We start from the raw sequence: 22,021 nt of genomic DNA on the forward strand, positions 1-22,021 counted from the left end.
AGCCCTCCATCCTGCAGCACATAGCCATGCACACACACACACACACACACACACACACACACACACACACTCGGAGCAGCAAGCCTCCATTCATCACGATGAGGCAAATTCCATTTTCCAGTCCCTGCATCCACCAGAGCGTGAGGATGGCCCCTCCCCTGGGTGATGTCTACTTTCTGGCAGCTTGAAGCATTCAGGGCTCTTTGCCCTCCTGCCCAGAAGTTGTGCCCATTCTCTGCCCAGGAGGCTCTGTGGTGCCATGCTAATCCTATTACCACAAATGAAGATGTCATCACAGCTCTTGCAAATGCCCCCATGGCTGATCCCTCTTTGGAAAAGAAAAGAAAAAAAAAATGCTGTTGTCTAGCCACTGACTTCTGAAATCCCCTCAGGGATGACAGCTAGGGTAGATCTCTATAGCCTCCCAGCTGTAGATCTAAAAGTTAGTAGCAGTAGGCAGCCTGACTGGGGAGAGTCAGGGCTGTGCCCCAAGTCTCCCACCAACTTGCTCATCTATGTCTTTAAAGCCCTTTGGTCTTCCCAGTGGGCATAAGAGATCCTCAGATATGCTTAGGGTATGGCCATGCATGGAGGAAAATATACATTAGGACAAAGGCACATATATGGGACTCAGTCCATGTCAGCAACAGGCTGTGAAGACAGTAGAAAACATTGGTGGGCATTTACTATATCATATACACTTTTCTTCTTCCTTCCTTCTTTGTCTTTTCTTTCTTTCTTTTTCTTTCCTTCTTCCCTTCCTTCTTCCTTCCTTCCTTCCTTCCTTCCTTCCTTCCTTCCTTCCTTCCTTCATTCCTTCCTTCTTTTCTCTCTCTTTCTTTTTCTTTCTTTCTTTCTTTCTTTCTTTCTTTCTTTCTCTCTCTCTCTCTCTCTCTCTTTCTTTCTTTCTTTCTTTGTTTTGTCTTTCTTTCTTTCTTTGTTGTTTTTGAGACAGGGTTTCTCTGTGTAATCTTGGGTGTCCTGAAACTTGCTCTGTAGACCAGGCTGGTCTCAAAGATATGTCTGTCTTTGCCTTCTGGGATTAAAGGCGTATGCCACCACCACCTAACATATTCACTTTTCTAATGCTCTCATTGTTCCTATTCATAAACAAGAAGAGAGAGAGAGAGAGAGAGAGAGAGAGAGAGAGAGAGAGAGAGAGAGAGAAAGCCAAGTAAATTGTTGTGGCTGGTGATTTCCGTGGCCAGCTAGTTTGAGAGCATGAAGATGCCACCCGAATTGAATCATGGCAAAGATTTAGTTTAATTTTGTGCGGGAACTGGGGCTTCCTGTTTTTGCCTATGTCCTCTGGCCAGCTGACTTTCAAAATTTGATTTATCCATGGTCTGGAGGGCAAGATGTACCATGAGTTAACGGTCTCTTTGGTGCCCCAGACCTGAGCTCCCTGTGTCACTCCACTGTACCATAATAACCAGAATTGTCATTGTTGACTAGGTAGGAAGTGTCTGAGCCAGGAGCTGTCAGCTGTGTGCCATATACAGTATCCAAGACATGCTGTTAAGAATCCAGGGGCCAGTTTTCAGGATGAGATGCTCCCATCCAGAGTCTGTCTCAGTACCACAATGTGAGACTCCACTACCTACCAAAGTTGATCACAGGGTGTAAGTTGAGTCACTGTTGGGAGGATCATGAAGAGATGCCTGTGCTGGTTCTCATGTACAGCTCCAGCTCACCAAAGGCCAGTAACTCACAACTTGACAAGGGTAAAGGTACTGTAATGGAGTTGTTTTCATACATTAAGGAAGTGTGATGGTTGGCTTTGTCAATTTGACACAAGTTTAGAATCACCTGGGAAAAGAGTCTCAATCTGGGGGTGCTATATTGAGTTTGCCTGTAGGTATGTCTATAGGAGGGACCATCTCATGTTAATTGATGTGAAAAACTCAGTCTACTATGGGAGGTACCATTCCCTAGGCAGAGGGAGTCCTGGACTGTATGAGAGTGAGAAATCAAGCTGAGCACAAGTAAGCAAGCAAGTCAGCATGCATGCATTATCTCTGCTCTTGACTGTCGATACAATGTCACCAGCTGTTTGAAGTTCATGCAGCAATGGGCTGTGACCCGAATTGTGTGCTGCATTACAGTAACAGAAATGAAACTAGAACAGGAAGTGAAGGCATGGAGGTATGAAGACATAGGCTCCCTGGATTACTCACCACTGAACTATGGTGCTGCCACGCTGGAAGAGGTTTCTCCTCCTTCTGAGCTCAAAACTCTACACTAGTTTTCTTAGATTCAAACCATTAGCCCCAAAGGCAGAGAGTTTACACAGTGGTTCTCAACCTGTGTTTTGTGACCCCCACAAGGGTCGAATATCAGGTATTCTGCATATCAGATATTTATATTATGATTCATAACAGTAGAAAATTACAATTATGAAGTATCAGTGAAATAATTTTACGGTTTGGGGTCAACACAACATGAGGAACTATGTTAAAGGTTGAAAACCAATGGTCTAGCAGGAAACACTAGCTCCAGGAACAGACTAAGGGACTTGTAAATAGTCCTAGAATGCAGTATTTGCCTCTGCTGAAGCCATGCAGGGACCAGTAAGAAAAATGCTGATGGTTTTGGGTTGCAACACCCTAGTTGTTGATGTCATTGACAGAGCCTGGGATACTTCTCATATCTGACCTTATGCCTAGCTTCCTGAGGCTTCTGGGTGGATGCTGGGACCTTGTGCCCTAAGAAGCAGGCCCAGCACCAAGAGAATTCTAGGGGTTGGGGTAGATGAGTGACAACTCACAGTTTCATAGATCGGTCAGCTGCCCGATATTCCAAGCTGAAGGTTTGTGTCTCCTCATCTATGTCTTCAAAGGCCCAGCTCCCCATGGAAAAGAGCTGGCCCTTGGAAAAGAGACCAGGAGAAAATGGCAGTGGTTGCATGAACTCATGGAGTATATACCCAGTTAGAGCCTACCTTAAAAAGAGAAACAAGGAGCTGACTGCGCTGGCTCAGCCAGTAAAAGTGCCTGCCACCAAGTCTCATGACTTGAGTTTAATCCAAGGGCTCACATATCAAAAGAACATACTTGTACAAATTGCCCTCTGACCTCCATGTGTGTGCTATTGTAGGCACCCACTCACACCCCCCCACCCCAACACCAATTGCCCCTCCCTTTACATAATAAATAAATGTAAAGAAGAGGCAGCTGGTGGTCATGTTGTGTGTACAGTCAGGAAGCAGAGAGAGAGGAAAGCTCAACTCAGTTTCTCCTTTTTATGCAGTCCGGGACTAAAGCCCAGGGAATGGTGCCACCCACTTTTATGTTGAATCTTCTCATTTCAATTAATCCAACCCAGATAATTCCTCATAGACATTCTCAGAGAGTCTAGATTCTGTCAAGTTGACCATCAGCATAAGCCATCATGATAGGTGTTGATAAAACTCAAAGGCTGGGAGAGAAACTGCAAGATTGAGGTCTCTCCTCTCCCTCTTTGCATAAGACCTCCATTCCATAGGTCACCTCACAGTCTAATCTGGTGGCTCCAGCTCCAGCCATCATGCCCACATTCCAGAAAGCAGGAAAGAGAACCACCAAGGGAAAAGGCACATTCCTCCCCTTTAAGTCACACATCCCGTGGGTCAGGATTAAGTTGTAAACTCCCTGTTTGAAGAGAAATCAGACAGGGAATCTTTGTCTAACAAGCACTGTGGTCAACAAGGAAACCGAGGGCCATTCCCCAGGAAGGAGGGGAGCACGTTGTTGTGGAGAGGATTTAACCACATACACCCTCCCAGAGTGTGATCTCACTGGTGAGACTGCTTAGGACTTTAAGGTGTTTCAGAGATGAAGCAATTGAAGGGACTTGCTAAGGAAACGAAGTCCTTAGGGAGTGGTGAGGATGAAGAAGCCAGGAGGAGAGGGAAGGGATGTCCACACCGGTGACCTGAGGTCTGTTGGCCTCCTTCAGGTTTTGAAGGAGATAGGTTCAGGCCGGCACTGAGGCCAGACCTCCTCTCCTCATCTCTGTCTTTGGGACTTTATGAGACCTGGTGACCCTGGCTAACACCTGCTCCCACCCAGTCCCACCTACCTTCCTGGGGCTGACTGTACAGAGTAGTGCTAGGATTTGAACCGTCCCTCCCAGACTTGCCTGGCACTTCCACTTTTTTTGTTTGTTTGTTTGTTTGTTTTGCACTTCCGCTTTTGAAGTTGAGAGATGGGGAACTGAAGGGAGCTTTTCCCAAAGTGCTTCATGATTATGGAGATGGGTTGGAAAGACCAAGCCATGTCTTTCTTGCACACTTGTCCTCCCTTCCTCCACATCACCACATTACCATGTAGATGCCAGGCTCCTGCATCTGTGACTCTGCAAATAACCTTCTGATGTTCCTAATTCACCGAGTCTCAACCATTCCGATATTGCAATAAAGACAGCTGGGATTCTCCATACATAGGAGATGTAAACAGTGACAACATCAAATACTCGGGAAATGCCTAAGTATTTGTCGTAGCTGTTGGCATTCATGCCTGGCCCATCGGCCTAGGTAGCAACATCCAGCAGCTTTGACCTTTGGTGGTAGAAAAGGGGAAGCACATACAGGGCCTGGTGCAGAGTGGGCACATGATGCCATTTCTAAGCGTGATGCCATTCCATGAATTCCGTGCTTCGTGGATGCAGTCCATCCATGGGAAGGCTTACAATGCACATGAAGCAGCCGGGGAGCGTGAACTATTGTTACATGATTGCTCCGTGGGGTTGGTCACCATTCTGTGAGAAAGTGTTCATCTAGCTCTCATGGGTGCCAGACACTGTCTTGGCACCCTGGAGTCCCCAGCAAAAAGACAGAGTCTGCGCTCTGTAAGGAAGCCAGACCTGAAATAATTCATCCCATGCCTAATGAGTTAGGATTGGGAACCAGGCCAGGACACTGAGCTGAGCCTGGGTGAACCCAGGAGCAGCTGTCAGGAGGGAATCAGCTGGAGTCAAGCCAGATCAGGGCAGGGGGCAAGTCTCTGGCCCTGAAGACATAATCAGGGCTGCTGGGTAAAGGGAGAACGAAGAAGGTTTAGAGTGCTGAGTGAGGCCCACTCTCATCAGTCCAACAGGTCTCTTATTCCAGGCTCTAGAGCTGGGCCAGAGCCAAACTGGCTGAAACAAACGAGGCACTGGCAGGTGTCTGTGGGCTGAGCTTGGGTAGGGCTGCCTGGTTCCCTCCCTGACCACTCCTCGGGCAGTCCCTTTGTGTGCCAGCCCTGTCCCTCATGCTGAGCTCTTGTCATTTTGTTTCTGTGGAGGTTGACTTGCAAAAGCCAGTGGATTGTCCCCTGGCAGTGGGAGCCAGGGTGGGCTCCATTGAAATCCAGGTCTCCATATCCCAAGCTGAAAAGAATATTGCTCTGTCAATACCCATGGCGTGCCAGCATCCCAGGTCCTTAGCAAGTCAGGCTTAATGAATGACTGGAGGGCATCCATGGTGAGGCTGATTGATAGCATAAAGGCTGTTGGGCCCTATGTGGCTCTGCCTTGTCCAGGGTGAGATCGAAAACTACAAAGCGCAGGAGAAAGCCTTTATCTCTCCTCCGCAGAAGGCAAGTGAGCGGTCAGCAGTAGTGGCTTGCTACATTATTGCCTGTAGACACCCTGCCAAAGTGACCCCTGAGAACAGGCCCTCCTCTTCCGGTCAGTTGGGGAACCCCTTTATCTGTGTTTCCAGAGAACACTGAGGGGTGTCTTCGGGTCTCCCTTGAGGCTTCTCAGATAATTTAATGCAAATTCCCTTAACATTCCATGGGAATTTCCTTGGCATGAAGTAAGCATTAATGTAGAACTCTCTGAAAGTCAAGGGGATGTTCCACGTGTGAATTCTATATTTCTGTGGGAACTCACTGGGGCTCACGTGACAAGTGGGAGAGGTTTTCATGAGAATCCATTGGGAATGCCACAGGTTTTTCTATGAAAATTCCAGAAGACGTGTGGAAAGGATACATGAGAAAGACACAGCTGACAAGGACAAAAAACAGAGCTGGGCTTCTGGGAGGGCTTGGAATATCCCAGAGTCCTTTGCACCAGTTCCATGTATATTGCTCAGGAATGTCGTGGGAGGTCTTCAGAGGTGCAGAAGAATTTTAACAGTACCCAGGGCACAGATTCCTGTGAGTCGTTCCTGCCTTCCTTCTGTGACTACAGAACTCAGCTGCAAAGTTTTTGAAGCTCCCAAGAAAAATGGTGCTTAATGTGCCTTTTTCTTTGTCTTGTATATTTTAAAGCTTTTTCCTCAAAAGAAGGAAGGGAGGGAGGGAAGAAGGAAGGGAGAGGAGAGGAGAGGAGAGAGAGAGAGAGGAGAGGAAGGGAAGAAGGAAAGGGTTGAAGGAGGGAGGGGGAAAAGAAAAAGGAAGGAAAAGAAAAGAAATGAAAAAGAGAAGAGGAAAGGGAAGGATTAATTTGTTAGAAATATCCTTTTTCTGGGCTCTTGCGAAGGGTCTGGGAACAACTACTGACCATGAAAACGCAGAGGAAAGGAATCTTGACCACTTGGGAGAAGCAGCCTCCATTATGTCTCCTTCTGCTCCCTGGCAGTCCAGGTAAAAAAAAGTATGTTGTCTGATCATTTCTCACATGGCTGGTGAGCATTGTGGGGCTAACAGTCTCTGATTCAAATTCCTGTTCTGACAATCTCTATATCTCATTTTCCCCTTTTGTCGAGTTAGGATTCTGAGGCTTGCATATTCACTTGGTATTTCTGCCATGTGATGGTGATAATGAAGGTGGTCATGATGATGGTGGTTGTAGTGGCATTGTTGTTAATGTGTTGGTGGTAGTGATGGTTGGGTAACTGTCATCCATGAACTCTTAAACATGCATTCTCTCAAACTGTGCTAAGGTCTTTTAACTGCTGTGTCAGCACTTTGGGTAAGAACTAGAGTGATCTATTTTGTTTTAGGTATGCAAGTTGAAGGCCATGAAATCTGATCAAAGTCCTGAGTCTGATAACGGTAGACTCATCTTCCATCCATATCCTCCCTTCCAACATTCTCTTGGGCTCCAAACTCCTCTGCTACTTCTGCTACTTGACACCCTAATTTTAGACTCCAGGAAAGTTCCTGCAATATCAAATACAAGGGACCTGTGGTAAGGAAGCTTTCTCGGGTCTTCCCATTTATGAACCCCCACTTCCATTTCTCTCTCCTCTCTCTTTTGCACTCCTTGATCCCCCCATTTCACTGTGGTCTGTATCCTTTGTTTGCTCACCCTACTCCAGGGTACCCTACCCTCACCCACGTGGTCCACCTGGTACATACAGGCAGGTGAACCCTACCAACCCTCTGGACTCACCGTTTATACTCAGAAGTTTCCAGCGACTCCTACTAATTTTTAGCAGAGAAAACTGAGCACTTGAATGTCCCAGTGTATCATTCTGGCAAACCTGTAGCTTGGAGCTCCTCTCTCACAGTGTCTTTTTAACAATCTGAGCTAAATTCTCTTTGTGTGCTTTACCTAAGAATGCCTCGCTCCTACTCATCTCCTCTTTCTTTCTCCTTCTTCCTCCTCCTCTTGGCTTTTTCCTCCTTCCTTTCTTCCCTCTTCCTCCCTCCTTCCCTCCCTCCTCTTTTTCTTCTACCCTCCTCCTTCTCCTCTTCTTCCTCCTTTCTCCTCCTTCCTCTCTCCCTTCCACCCTTTCCTCTTCCTAAAGTCTAGTAGAGAAAGCTGAATGCTTGAGCTCCTCAGTGTATCATTCTGAGACCTCTTCCCCTTCCTCCTCCTCCTGTTCCTCCCTCCTCCTCTTTCTCCCTCCTCCTCAATCTTTCTCTTCCTTTCCTACTCTTCTTTCTTTTGTTGTCCAATATTAAGACTTCTCAGACACTCCACTCTCCATTCTAGAATATTTAGGCACTGATATCACAAAGAAGTGAGGCGTTTCCCTCCACTAAATGGACTGGGTGAGCTGGGTGTTTGATAAATGTCTGTAACCATGGCGCTCAGGTTGCTGCAGGTGGCAGTGGCCCAAAGGGTGTGTAGCCGTAATCTCATGTGAGGATGAGCATGCATATGTATGATGCTGGGAAGAGGGAAAGGTCCTGCTGGGGACAGGGTTCTGGACTACACAGGGAGATCTTAACTTTAAAAAGTGGGGAAAACATGAAAGGGAGGGGAATAACTACAAACCAAAGACAGGCTGGGTGAACCACTCGAGGCAAGGATCCCAGGGCAGAGCTACTTAGGCTTGGCTCTGCCTCTGACCAGACCCAAACTTTCCAGTAGACTGTGTTAAATTGAACAGTGCTGTTTCAAATCAAGGCATGTGGAGCCATGGCTCCTTTCGGCCACATCCAGTCCATCTCCCCAAGGTCATCAGTTTGGTTGCAGGGTCCTTAGGGAAACCCCCCCAAGACTCCTCGTGGGGAGCAGGTTCCAGTTTCCAAACCCAGAATTTCCAAGTCACAACTGTGTGAGGAGGAAAATCTCATGACCTCTGTAAACCTTAGCTGTTTTCACTGTTGTTGTCTGTCTGCTAAAGGGGAAGCCTGCCTAAAAAGATGGCAACAGAATTTTAGCCTCTGGTCAGATATGTCTGCAAGTTGGAAAGAACAATCTCAGAGCCTGAGCAGGTCTGGAATAGTTGGTGCTTGCATCAGCCAGAGTGGAAAAGCCTCATAGTTAGGAGAAGTCTGGCAGAGAATGCCAAGAGGTATTTATTGCTGAGGGAAGGGATAAAATTAGCCCTAGACTAAAGACTGTCTTGATACCATCTCACAAAGATTTAAAACAAACCTCACAAGGAACAAATGGTTTCCAAATTTTACCTAATTGCTCTGCAGAGAAAAAAAAATAACAACAAAACTCAAGCATACTTGTAGAGTCTAATAACATGCTCCATCAATCTACACCGTAGCATCCTGGACGGGTCTGATCTCAGCAGCTAAGCAGGCCTGAACCTGCTTAGTACTAGGATGGGAGAAAATGACCAGGAGCAGGGAAACAAAACAAAACAAAACAAAATCATGAAGAGAAAAAGCAGTCCCCAGGAACAACAGAAAAGCAAGCACAAAATGACATGAGTGACAGAGGAAAGAGACAAGAAGACATCCTAGTCAAAAAAGAGGACTAAGCCTGTGAGGTGAAAACATGGAGACAGACTGAGAAGTGAACTTTTAACGGATGACAAGATGTCTGACAGAAAACCAAATAAAAGTAACATAAACAGTAGCTTAGAAACTACAGCGGGGGAAAAACAAAGGTAGAGACTGTGAAGACTTTGTAACAGATGGTATTCAAAAAGAAAACACTTGGGGAAAAGCCTGAGAAAAATTAAAGCGAAGTCCACTTCCAGTATGCAGTATGTAGACAGTGCTACGTTGACATATCCAGAAATGTGTTAATGTATGCTAATGAGAGTGCCAAAATGGGAAAGAAATAGTTGCTTTAATTTTTCCAAAATTGAGGACAACTGTAACCCACAAAGTACAAGATAGAAGCCTTATCAAGGGACATCAGAGCGAAGATAACAAGTAACTTTTTTGAGTTCAGTATAAAGTTGTGTGTCTTTTTTCCCTATTTATTTATTGATTGATTGATTGATTTAATCACTTTACAGCCTAATCTCAGTCCCACCCTCACACCACGCCCCCCACCCCCGCCTCCTTCTCAGAGAAAGAAAGATCCCCATGCATACCAACCCACCCTGGCACCTCAAGTTACAACAGGACTAAGTGTACCCTCTCCCACTGAGGCCAGATAAGGCAGCCCAGCTAGGGAAAAGAAACCCAAAGGCTGGCAACAGAGGCAGAGACAGACCCTGCTCCCATTGTTAGGGGACCCACATGATAACCAAGCTGTACATCTGCTACATATGTGTAGGGGGTCTAGGTCCAGCCCATGCATGTTCTTTGGTTACAGTCTCTGTGAACCCCCATGGGCCCAGGTTAGTTTATTCTGCAGGTCATCTTGTGGTGGGTGTTCTTGACCTCTCTGACTCCTCCAATACTTCTTCCCACTCTTCCACAAAACTCCCCAGGTGAGCCTATTGTTTGGCTCTGGGTCTGCGCATCTGCTTCCATCAGCCGCTGGATGAAGCCTCTCAGAAGACAATTGTGCTAGGTTTCTCCCTGCAAGTAGAGCAGAGTATCATTAATAGTGTCAGAGGTTAGATCTCTCCCATGGGTGGGTTTAAAGTTGGTTTGCCATTCCTCAATCTCCTCCATCTTTATCCCTATATTTCTTGTAGGCATCTTTAAGACAAATTTTTGGTCAAAGGCATTATGGTGTCCCCCTCCCTCCACTGGAAGCCCCAGCTGGCTACAGTAGGCAGTGACATCAGGCTCCATATCCCTTGCTGCTAGGGTTTCTTTCTGGGTTTGGGTTACCTCACTCAATTTTCTAGTTCCATCCATTTGCCTGCAAATTTCATCATGTCCTTGTTATTAATAGCTGAGTAGGATTCCATTGTGTGAATATACCACGTTTTCTTTATCCATTCTTTGGCTGAGAGATATCTGGATTGTTTCCAGTTTCTGGCTTGTTGGGGGTTAGTCTGATGCTTGTATTTTGATGCTAATTACTGGCCCTCAAGATTTGGTTACTTCCTGCATACACCTATCCTTGTGTAAACCTGCCTAAGACATTATACCTGGGTGGTTGATTAAAGGCCTAAAACCTGGGCAGGGTAGAATAGTTTAGGACAGCTAAGGTTCCCGGGCTTTGGGAACAGGAGAATCACTGGAAACAGACTAAGAAACAGGAAGAAAGGAGGAAGGAGGACACCACAATGGGTTATATGGAGAAGGGACCATATAGGCCACGAGGAAGGACTCCAATAATGGTACAGAAAGGCCCAGCTGAAGAATAAAAGCAAGTATTTATAAGATTGTGGATGGAAGATAGCCCAGATGAGGATGGTCAAGGAGAATGGCATTGGAAGGGGGCTGGGAGCTGATGGTGAGGTTGTTGAGATAGTCTAGATGGAGTTATCCACTCAGGCCAAGGTAAATAAAGCAATTATAAAATCTAAGAGGTATCTGTGTCTTACTTGATTGTAATAGTGGGTTAAATAATGCCACCGTGATAATCATAGGGCAAATAATAACCATTATATAGCACCACACCATTTTTATTGCTGACAACACTGGCTATTACAAATAAAGCTGCTATGAACATACTTGAGCAAGTATTCCTGTGAAACAACTTTTCAGTATATACCCAAGAGTGGTATACAGCTGGGTCTTGGGGTAGATCTATTCCCAATTATCAGAGAAAGCTTGAGATTGATTTTCATAGTGGTTGTACAAGTTTTCCCTCCTACCAGGAATGGAGGAGTGTTCCTTTCATGGCAAACTTTTACCAGTAAGTGCTGTCACTTCAGTTTATGATCTTGGCCATTCTGATAGGTATAAGATGGAATCTCAGGGTCATTTTGATTTGCATTTCCCTAATGATTAAGGACATTGAACATTTCTCTAAGTGCTTCCTGGCATTAAAAATGCCTCTGTTGAGAAGTCTTTGTACAGCTCTGTACCCTGTTTTTAATTGTGTTATTTGGATTTTTTTGGTGTTTAATTTTTTGAGTTCTTTATATATTTTGGATATTAGCTCTCTGTCAGATGTATGTAGGGTAGGTGAAGATCTTTTTCCTTTCTGTATGCTCCTGTTCTGTCCTATTGACAGATTGACAGTGTCCTTTGGCTTGCAGAAGCTTTTCAGTTTCATGACGTCACATTTATTGTTGATGTTAGTATTTGAGCTGTTGGTATTCTGTTCAGAAACTTGTCTCCAGTACCAATGGATTCAAAGTTATTCCACACTTTCTTTTCTATTAGATTTAGTGCGTTTGGTTTTATGTTGAGGTCTTGGATACACTTGGACTCGAGTTTTGTACAGGATGATAAATATGGATCTATTTGCAATTTTCTACATGCAGACATCCAATTAGAGCAGCACCATTTGTTGAAGATGTTTTCTTTTTTCCATTGTATGGTTTTGGCTTCTTTGTAAAAACTCAGGTGTTCGTAAGTGTGTGGGTTTATTTCTGGGTCTTCAATTAGATTCCATTGATCAACCTGTTTTTATGCCAATACCATTCAGTTTTTATTGCTATTGTTTTGAGGTATAGCTTAAAATCAAGGATGGTGATACCTCCAGAAGTTCTTTTATTGAACAGAATTGTTTTAGCTATCCTGGGTTTTTATTTTTCCATATGAAGTTGAGGATTTCTCTTTCTAGGTCTATAAAGAAATGTGTTGGAATTTTGATGGGATTTAAATTGAATCTGTAGATTGCTTTTGATAAGATGGCCATTTTTACTATGTGAATCCTACTGATCCATGAGCATGGGAGATCTTTTCATCTTCTGATATTTTCTTCAATTTCTTTCTTCAGAGACATGAAGTGTTTGTCACACAGCTCTTTCACTTGCTTAGAGTTACACCAAGATATTTTATATTGTTTGTGGCTATTGTGAAGGGTATTGTTTCCCATTTTTTTTCTCAGCCCATTTATTCACTTATATAAAGGAGGGCTGCTGACTTTATTGAGCTAATTTTGTATCAAGACAATTTGCTGAAGGTGTTTATCAACTGTAAAAACTCTCTGGTAGAATTTTGGAGATGCCTTATGTATATTAGTATACAATAGCAATACTATAGCAAATAGCAATACTTTGACTTCTTCCTTTCCAATTTTTATCTCCTTGATCTCCTTTGTCTTATTTGCTTTAGCAAGAACTTCAAGTACTATATTGAGTAGATATGGAGAGAATGGGCAACCATATCTTCTCTCTGATTTTAGTAGAATTGCTTTAAGTTTCTCTCCATTTAATTTGGTGCTGTCTATTGGCTTGCTGCATATTGCCTCTATTGTATGTAGGTTATGTGCCTTTTAGCCCTAATGTCCTCAAGACTTTTAACATGAAGCAGTGTTGGATTTTGTCAAAGGCTTTTAAAGCATCTATTGAGATGATCATGTGGTTATTTTTCTTTCAGTTTGTTTATATGGTGAACTATATTGATGGAATTTTTGTATATTGAACCATCCCTGCATCTCTGGGGTGAAGCCTACTTGTTCATGGTGGATGATGTCTTTGATGTGTTTTTGGATTTAGTTTTCAAGCATTTTATTGAGTATTTTTGCATCAATGTTCATAATGGAGATTGGTCTAAAATTCTTTATTTTTGTTGTCTTTGTATGGTTTAGGTATCAGGATGACTGTGGCCTATTAGAATGAGTTTGGCAATATTCCTTTTGTTTCTATGTTATGAAATAGTTTGAGGAGTATTGTTATTAGCTCTTCTTTGAACATCTGGTAGAATTTTGCACTAAAACTATCTGGCCCTAGGCATTTTTTGGTTGGGAGATTTTTAATGACTGCTTCTATTTTCTTAGGGGCTACAGGTCTATTTAAAATGTTTACCTGGTTCTGACTTAATATTGGTAAGTGGTATCTATCAAGAAAATCATTCATTTTGTTTAGATTTTCCAATTTTGTGGAGTACAAGACTTTGAAATAAGACATAATGATATTTTTGGATTTCCTTTTAATTTCTTATTTTGTTAATTTGGATACTGTCCGTCTGTCTTTTAGTTAGTTTGGCTAAGAGTTTGTTTATCTTGTTGATTTTATCAAAGAACCATCTCTTGATTTTGTTGATTCTTTGAATTGTTCTCTTTGTTTATAATTTATTGGTTGCAGCCTTGAGTTTGATTGTATTCTGCCATCTACTTCTCTTGGGTGTGTTTGCTTCTTTTTGTTTTAGGGCTTTCAGGTGTGCTTTTAAATTGCCTGTATGAGATGTTTCAAATTTCTTTATGAATACACTTAGTGCTATGAACTTGCCTCTTAGCACTCCTTTATTGTGCCCCATAAGTTTGGGTATGTTGTGCCTTCATTTTCTTTTAATTTTAGGAAGTCTTTAATTTCTTTCTTCATTTCTCTCTGACCCAGCGGTATTGAATAGAGAGAGTTGTTTAGTTTCCATGAGTTTGTAGGCTTTCTGTTGTTTCTGTTGTTGTTAAGCCTTAATCCATGGTGATCTGATAAAGTACAAGGTGTTATTTCAATTTTTTAAAAAATCTGTTGAAACTTGCTTTGTGACCAGCTATGTGCTCAGTTTTGGTGAATGTTCTGTGAGGTGCTGAAAATAAAGAAGGTATAATCTTTCAGATGGAATGTTCTGTAGATATCTGTTAGGTCCATTTGATTCATAATGTCATTTGATTTCATTATTTCTCTGTTTAGTTTCTGTTGTGATGACCTGTCCATTGGTGAGAGAGGGGTGTTGTAGTCTCCTACTTCAACACCTCTGATGTGTGATTTAATGGGCTTTGATGTGTGATTTAAGCTTTAGTGATGTTTCTTTTACAAATACGGGTGCCCCTGTATTTGGGGCATATATATGTTCAGAATTGAGATGTCATCTTGGTGGATTTTTCCTTGATGAGTATAAAGTATCTATCCTTGTCTCTTTTGATTAATTTTGGTTGAAAGTATATTTTATTAGATATTAGAATGGTTATTCCAGCTTGCCTCTTGGGTCTGTTTGCTTGGAAAACCTTTTAACAGTCCTTTACTCTGTGGTAATGTCTATCTTTGTTGCTGAGGTGTGTTTCTTATATGCAGCAGAATGATGGATTCTGTTTTCGCAGACATTCTGTTAGTCTGTGTCTTTTTATTAAGGAATCGAGTCCATTGATGCTGAGAAATAAATGACCAATGATTGTAAATTCCTGTGATTTTGATGGTGTTGGTGTTAGTGTGTGTTTGTATGTGCTTCCCTTCTTTTGTTTTTGCTAGCATGGAATTATTTATTTCCTGTGGTTTCTTGGATGTAATTAACAGCTTTGGGTAGAATTTTTCTTCTAGTATTTTCTGTAAGGCTGGATGTGTGGATAGGTGTTGTTTAAATTTGGTTTTGTTTTCTCCATGTATGGTGATTGAGAGTTTTGCTGTGTATAGTAGTCTAGGTTGCCATCTGTGCTCTCTTAGAGGTTAGAAGACATCTGTCGAGCCTCTTGTAGTTTTTAGAGTCTCTTTTGAGAAATTGGATGTAATTCTGATAGGTCTGCTTTTGTAAGTTAGTTGGCCTTTTTCCCTTGCAGCTTTTAATATTCTTTCTTTGTTCTGTACACTTAGTGTTTTGATTATTATGTGGTAGGAGGATTTTCTTTTCTGGTTCAATTTCAGTGGTGCTCTGTAAGCTTTTTGTATGTTTATAGGCATGTTTATAGGTTGGGGAAATTTTCTTCTATGATTTTGTTGAAAATATTTTCTAGCCTTTGAAACTAGAACTCTTGGCCTTTTTCTATTCCTATTATTCTTAGGTTAGGTCTTTTCATAGTATGCCAGATTTTCTGGATGTTTTGCATCAAGAATTTTTTTAGATTTAACATTTTCTTTGACAAATGTATTGATTTCTTCTATCACATCTTCTACGTCTGAGATTCTCTCTTCCATCTCCTGAATTCTGTTTGTGGCACTTGCATCATTGTTTATGTTCTCTTCCCTAGGTTTTCCATCTTCAGGATTCCCTCCGTTTGTATTTTCCTTATTGCTTCTACTTTTATTTTAAGGTCTTGAACAGTTTTATTCATTTCTTTCACCAGTTTAATTGTGTTTTCCTGTTTTTCTTTCAGGGATTTTTGATTCCTCTTTAAAGGCCTCTCCCTGTATGTATTTCCTGTATTTCTTTAAGGAATTAATTTTCTATTTAAAAAACCTTTATCATCTTCACAAAATTAGATTTAAGATAATTTTTCTCGTTCTTCAGCTTTGTTAAGATATCCTGGGCTTGTAGTATGAAAACTGAGTTCTCATGGTGCCATATTGTCCTGGCTTGTGTTGTGTTCTTACACTGGGCTTTAGTCATCTAGTTGTTTCTGGTATTTGCAGGCCTCAGGTAAAGCAGGCTGAGCTGTGGACCAGAAAATGGAGTACTGGGGAGTAGGTGCATTTTTTTTTCTGGTAGTCTCTGATAGCCAAATCTTCTGGGAATGCAGGAAGGGCCATGGTCTAGGAGATAGAGAGTGCAAGGGGCAGGGGATAGCGTATTACTGCTGGCCTTGTCCAGGTGTACCCAGCAGGCAGGAGGCTGGAGGGTAGAGCTCTCACCTGTCTATCCTGGGTTGCCACAGGCCTTCAGGGATGGAAGCTGAGCTGTGGGCCAGGAATGGGGTGCACAGGGGATGAAGCAGGGCTCATAACTGCTAGGTTTGCCAGGAGGACAGGGCAGGCTGGGAATTGTACAAGAAACTCTTAAAAGTAGTTTGTAAAAGGAAAAGATACCTGTATGGAAAGTAGTATAATAAAACTTAAAAAAAAATTTTTTTCATGGGCTTGAGAGATGTCTCAGTGGTTAAGATCACTTACTCCTCTTGATTTTGATTCTCAGCTCATACTGGGTCCTCACAGCCACCTGTAACTCCAGCTTCAGGGGATCTGATGGCCTCTTCTGGCCCCCAAAGTCACCTGCATGCACGTGCCCATCTCCCACACCCCCACACATATATACAAATACTGAAAAATAAAACCTTTCCAAGAAAATTTTCATTACTACAAATGTACATAAACTCAAAGTACCAGTAAAAACACAGACTCATTATAGCAAGAAGGCAGGTTTACAGTGAGTATGACTGGTCTGAACACTCCAGTTAAAAGGCAGATAGTGCTACAAACATGGTTGAGCAAATGTCCTTATTGTGTATTTGAGCCTCTTTGGGGTATATGCCTAGGAGTGGTATAGCTGGATCTTGAGGAAGCACTATTCCTAGTTGTCTGAGAAAGCGCCAGATTGCTTTCCAGAGTGGTTGTACAAGTTTACATTCCCACCAGCAGTGGAGGAGGGTTCCCCTTTCTCCACAACATCTCCAGCATGTGTTGTCACTTGAGTTTTTGATCTTGGCCATTCTGATGGGTGTAAGGTGAAATCTCAGGGTTGTTTTGATTTGCATTTCCCTGATGGCTAATGAGGTTGATAGGAGCCTCCCAGAGAGGGCCTCTGAAAATCTCTGCCCTGCAGACTATCAAAGCAGATGTTGAGACTTACAGCCAAACTTTGGGCAGAGTGCAGGGATTCTTATGAAAGAAGTGGGAAATAGTAAGATCTGGAGAGGACAGGAGGTCCACAAGGAGAGCAACAGAACCAAAAAATTTTAGTACAGGGGTCTTTTCTGAGACTCATACTCCAACCAAGTACCATGCATGGAGATAACCTAGAACCCCTGCACAGATGTAGCCCATGGCAGTTCAGTGTCCAAGTGGGTTCCATAGTAATGGGAACAGGGACTGCTTCTGACATGAACTGATTGGCCTGCTCTTTGATCACCTCCCCCTGAGAGGGGGAGCAGCCTTACCAGGCAACAGAGGAAGACAATTCAGCCACTCCTGATGAGACCAAACAGGCTAGGATCAGAAGGAAGAAAAAGAAACCCTTTCCTACCAGTGGATTTGGGGAGGGGCATGTGTAGAGAAGGGGGAGGAAGGGAGGGATTGGGAGGGGAGGAAGGAGGGAACTAGAGGGGGGATGCAAAGTAAATAAAGTGTAATTAAAAATGAAAAAAAAGGCAGATACTGTTCTGATGAATTAAAAAGAAAGCTCTGCCTTCCACAGGAGAACACACAAGATGGAAACAGGCCATGATGGGACTGATGAGAAGAAAACTAGAGCGATTATTTTAGCATCAAGGTAGATTTCATAGCAAAAATCCTCTCTAAAGAGAGTAGTAATTTTAAAATAACAGGGACTGGGTGGAGCTAGGGCGATGGCTCAGCAGTTAAGATCATTGGCTGCTCTTTCCCAGGGCCTAGGTTCAATTCCTAGCACACACATGACGACAAACAACCGGCTGTAATTAAAGTTCCAAGTGATCTGATGCCCTTTTCTGACCTCCATAGGCACCAGGCACAGATGTTTGTGGGCTCACACACACAGTTTCTAAATATCTCTCTAGTAGTCATTTCTAATTCCCTGTGACTAAAGAACATTCGTTTTGTCTTGTTTTGTTTTGTTTTGTTTTGTTTTGTTTTGTTTTTGAGACAGAGTTAGGCTGTGTAGCCCTGGATGTTCTGGACGAACTCTGTAGACCAGGCTGGCCTCACAGTCCTCTAGCTGTCTCAGCTTCCTGAGTGCTAGGATTAAAGGAGTGTACCACTGTGCCAGGCAAACATTCTTTATTTGACCCAAATCCTTTGAAATATACTGAGATTTGTTTAAAGACCCAGACTATAATCTATTTGGCCAAATGTTTTACAAGTACTTAGAAATGTGTATGCTGCTCTTGTTGAATGGAATATTTTGGAAAAATCAATTGGGTCGGCTTAGACTATTCAGACTTCCATATTCTTGGTAACCATTACCCTGCTTGTTTGATCAGTTATATGCGGTGTTCAAGTCAGTGGCTTGCTGTACTTTCAAATTCTGTCAGTCTTGACTTTGTGGTTGGTTTGTGGTGCTTAGAATTGACCTGCGGGCCTCACACGTGCCAGGGAATCTCTCCATCACTGAGCCATGTACCCATCACTCTTTGGTGCTTAAAAATTTTAAGATAAGGCCTCACCAATTTACCTGAGTTGACCTTAAACTCATTCAGTAGCCCCAGCTGGTCTTGAACTTATGATCACCCCACCTTAGCTTCCTAAGCAGCTGGAATTACAAACTCACACCACCAAGCCCGACTACTTCATATGTCTTAAGGCTCTATTGCTATCACTACATGCTCTACTGATGGTGTAAAATTATTGTGGCCTTTTGAATGTCCTCTTTGCTATCTTTTAAAAAGTAGATGTGTTTTTATACATATGAGTGTTTTTCCTGCATGTATGTATATGTACCACATACATTCCTCAGAGGCTTGAAGAGTGTGTCAGATAACCTTGAATTGGGGGTGGTTGTGAGCAGCCATGTGGGTAATGGGGACTGAACTTGGGTCCTCTGCAAGACCAGCAAGTGTTCGTAACTGCTGAGCCATCTCTCCAACACTACTTTTTTGTTTGTTTGTTTGTTTGTTTTGAGAGGGAGTCTTGCAGTAGGACCCAGAGCTCAACAATTTTGCCAGGCTAGCTGGTTCTGGGTATTGAAGTCAGGTCCTCATCCTCGAGCAGCTGTTCCTCTACCAATTGAGCCATCTCTCTACCGCCAATAATTATAGGCCAATCAAGTTATCATTCTTCGAAGTATCCAAAAGGTCGAAGATATCAAAAGGGAAAGTAAAAAGTGTTTTTGAAATAAGTGAAAAATGGAAACACAACTTACTAAAAGGTTTTTAATTAGTGAACAAAGTAATGGATTTCCTTCTGACCCTCCGCAAAGGCATGCCATGTAGCTTGCTGAAACCCCGTTGCACCCCCGTGCCCCCACATGCCAAGTCCCCCTCTGCTTTTCTGTCCCAAGGAGATATATAAGAAGGTTGTGATGTTTCCCATGAGTTCCAAGCTTAATATTCTTTTGAGTAGGGGATGAATTTTCCCAAGAGAACGGATACCATTTGTCATCTAAATGCTTCTCTGCCGAGTTAGCTCTTGGCCAGAGAAGATAATGAGAGTTAACCGACTGTAGGTTCTCTGTTTTCCTCTTATGAAGAAACAAGCCAGAAATATCATTAATCTAAAACATTTCAGGCCCAAATCAGAACCCAAACCCTTGGGCTCTGGAGCCTGGGCTGCTAACTGCTGTGCCTTCTCAGAAAGCTGGAAGCAGCAATCTTTTGGGGTTTTGTAATGTGTAGGATGTTTATCCTGCATGTATGTCTGAGCAAGGAGGCCAGAATACAGCATCTGATCCCCCTGGAACTGGAGTTACAGACAGTTGTTAGATATTATGGGAGGTATTAGGAATTTAACCCTTGCCCTCAGGAAGAGCACCCAGTGCTCTTAACCACTGAGCCATCTCTTCGGGCCCTGGCAGCAGTGATGTTAACCTGTTAGGTGGGTCCTCTGGGAGGAGTTCCACAAATCTTGCATTCCCACTCAGAGATGTAGGATGCTTCTCTTTTCCAGCCTTCCCCAGTTCCATGGTACCTGATGGGAATAGCTCAGTTCCAGAACCTTCTAGAATCTTCCAGGCAGTTCCATGATGCCATGACAACTCTCTTATGACCTTGATGCACTCTTTGCTTTACCAGTTGAGGCAGCCCCTGCATACGAGGCTAACTTATCTGTCCAGGCTGGCTCACACCAGTCCCTGGTCCCTGAAGCAGAGCTGGTCCTATTCTTCTCTGTTGTACCTCATGGAGACCCTGAGGCAGGACACCATGGCTGTGAAAGATGCAGGGCTCTGGGAAAGGTGCCAAGATGTCATAGTAAATAATGTGGAACAGGGCAAGGCTGGTTGGGGTGTCTCTCCTAAATGAAATTTTCAATCACAAAACAGTTTATCTTACATTTCACAGCACTTAGTGTTTGAACGCGATGGTGGGGTTTCTGAGAACTGGTCCTGACAGATGTCAAGATGACATGAAGCCCTGAGTCAAGGGCATAGTTTTCTTCAACATTCGTGACACTCACTATCTTGAGCCTTTGCGGTACAGATGTTCATATCCCTCTCTCTGAAGGGTCCAGCACTCATATCCTTGAAGCACAGGTACACTTCAGTACACCTGCATCAATTTTGTTCCTCGGGGCCCATTTTTGCCCCTGCTTCTGCCTGTGACAGAGAAACACTTGAAAATCATAGTCAAAGTCATCCATGTCCTCATCCTTAGGACTGTGAGCAGGCCCCTGGTCATGGTAAAGCAAACTCAACAGGTGTTATGAAGTTCAAGATCATGAGGTGGGGAGGGAAGTCTGGAATGTCTGGGGGCTCATATCATCACAAGCCTTGGGATAGAAGCAAGATAGTCAGTGTCACACAAAGTAGCTGAGGTGAAGAACCCAGAGGTGAAAAGCATGCACTCTGAAGAGGTAGAAAGGCCAAGAAACATGGCTGGGACCTGTGAGGTGGGAAGTGAAAGGAGGGACCCTAACTGTCTTCTAGTAGGAACAAGGTCCATTACAAGTACAGAATACCAGAACAGCATCATCGTAGATTGCTTTTACGTGCACACTTGTGGGAATTTATTACCATGACCAGAGGTGGCTCACCCAGTCCCTGGTGTTGTGCCTGCTCCTGGGATGTCCTGGGAGCTCTGGGAACTACAGTCTTGGTAGTCTTGGCTGGGTGCGTGGGAGTTCTGTACATGCACCTCTGATGACCTCCTAACTCTCTGGTCCCCTACCCCAGGGACTGTCTTTCTTGGAGGATAGTAGGTTGCCCAAGGTCATGTTCCCTTTCTCTGAGGCAGCCAAGGGTGTGAGCAGCCAGCTTGATTCCAGACTATTCTGAAGCCTCAGCTCAAGGGCTTTGGGGTTCAGCCTTGACCATGACAGTGAACTTTCCCACTTTAAGGGTGCCTCCCCCATATTCTTTCAACATTTCTGATCTGAGTTTTCCATAAAGGATTCCCTAACGGTGACTTGCTAGGAAACTCAAAGACACCAAGCATTTCTAGGCTAGGAAGTCAATGGCCTTGGGGACCAGCTAAGAAGCAGAGACCAGAACCCCCAGTTTAACAAAGTGAGCCACAGAGCTGAGCCGAGCTGCTTGCTGAGGTGGCCTTAGGAGGGGTCCATGCAGGCCCATTATTGTACAGTCTTTCCTACTGCAAATACATTTGCTTTCCCTAGCCATAAAGATCATGGGCACTGCAACAATGACTCACAGTGTAAGAGCAACAGTGTGGGGAGCTGGAGTGCCCTGAGTGAGTGTGTACTATTGACATGGGCCCAGCCATGTTAAGAACCCAATGCCAACCTCATCATTGGTGGCACATGCCTTTAATCCCAGTACTCAGGAAGCAGAGACAGGCAGATCTCTGAGTTCAAGGCCAGTCTGGCCTACAGAGAGATTTCCAGGACAGCCAGGGCTATACAGAGAAAATGAACCCAATATCAGACCTAGTGACATGGCAAAGCCTTACCCTGCAGGACATTGGCCCAAGAGGATTGCAAAGCCTTTCTCTGTTCCAAGTGAAACTGTTGACAGTGTGTTCAAGTACAAGCATTTACTAATAATTGTCCAATGAGTGCAAAAACCAA

At 43.5% G+C, this 22,021-nt stretch overlaps 1 long non-coding RNA gene across 1 annotated transcript in view; it reads left to right on the plus strand.

The window, feature by feature from the left end:
• Positions 1 to 6,406: 6,406 nt before the first annotated feature.
• Positions 6,407 to 22,021, plus strand: part of LOC132646725 (uncharacterized) — a 53,989-nt gene continuing 38,374 nt past the window's right edge. Inside the window, exon 1 of the long non-coding RNA XR_009584977.1 lies at positions 6,407 to 6,551. This is a non-coding gene — a long non-coding RNA (uncharacterized LOC132646725). The remainder of the gene's footprint in view (positions 6,552 to 22,021) is intronic.

This window comes from Meriones unguiculatus, chromosome 12 (genome assembly GCF_030254825.1).
Source record: "Meriones unguiculatus strain TT.TT164.6M chromosome 12, Bangor_MerUng_6.1, whole genome shotgun sequence".
In the NCBI taxonomy this organism is placed as follows: domain Eukaryota; kingdom Metazoa; phylum Chordata; class Mammalia; order Rodentia; family Muridae; genus Meriones; species Meriones unguiculatus.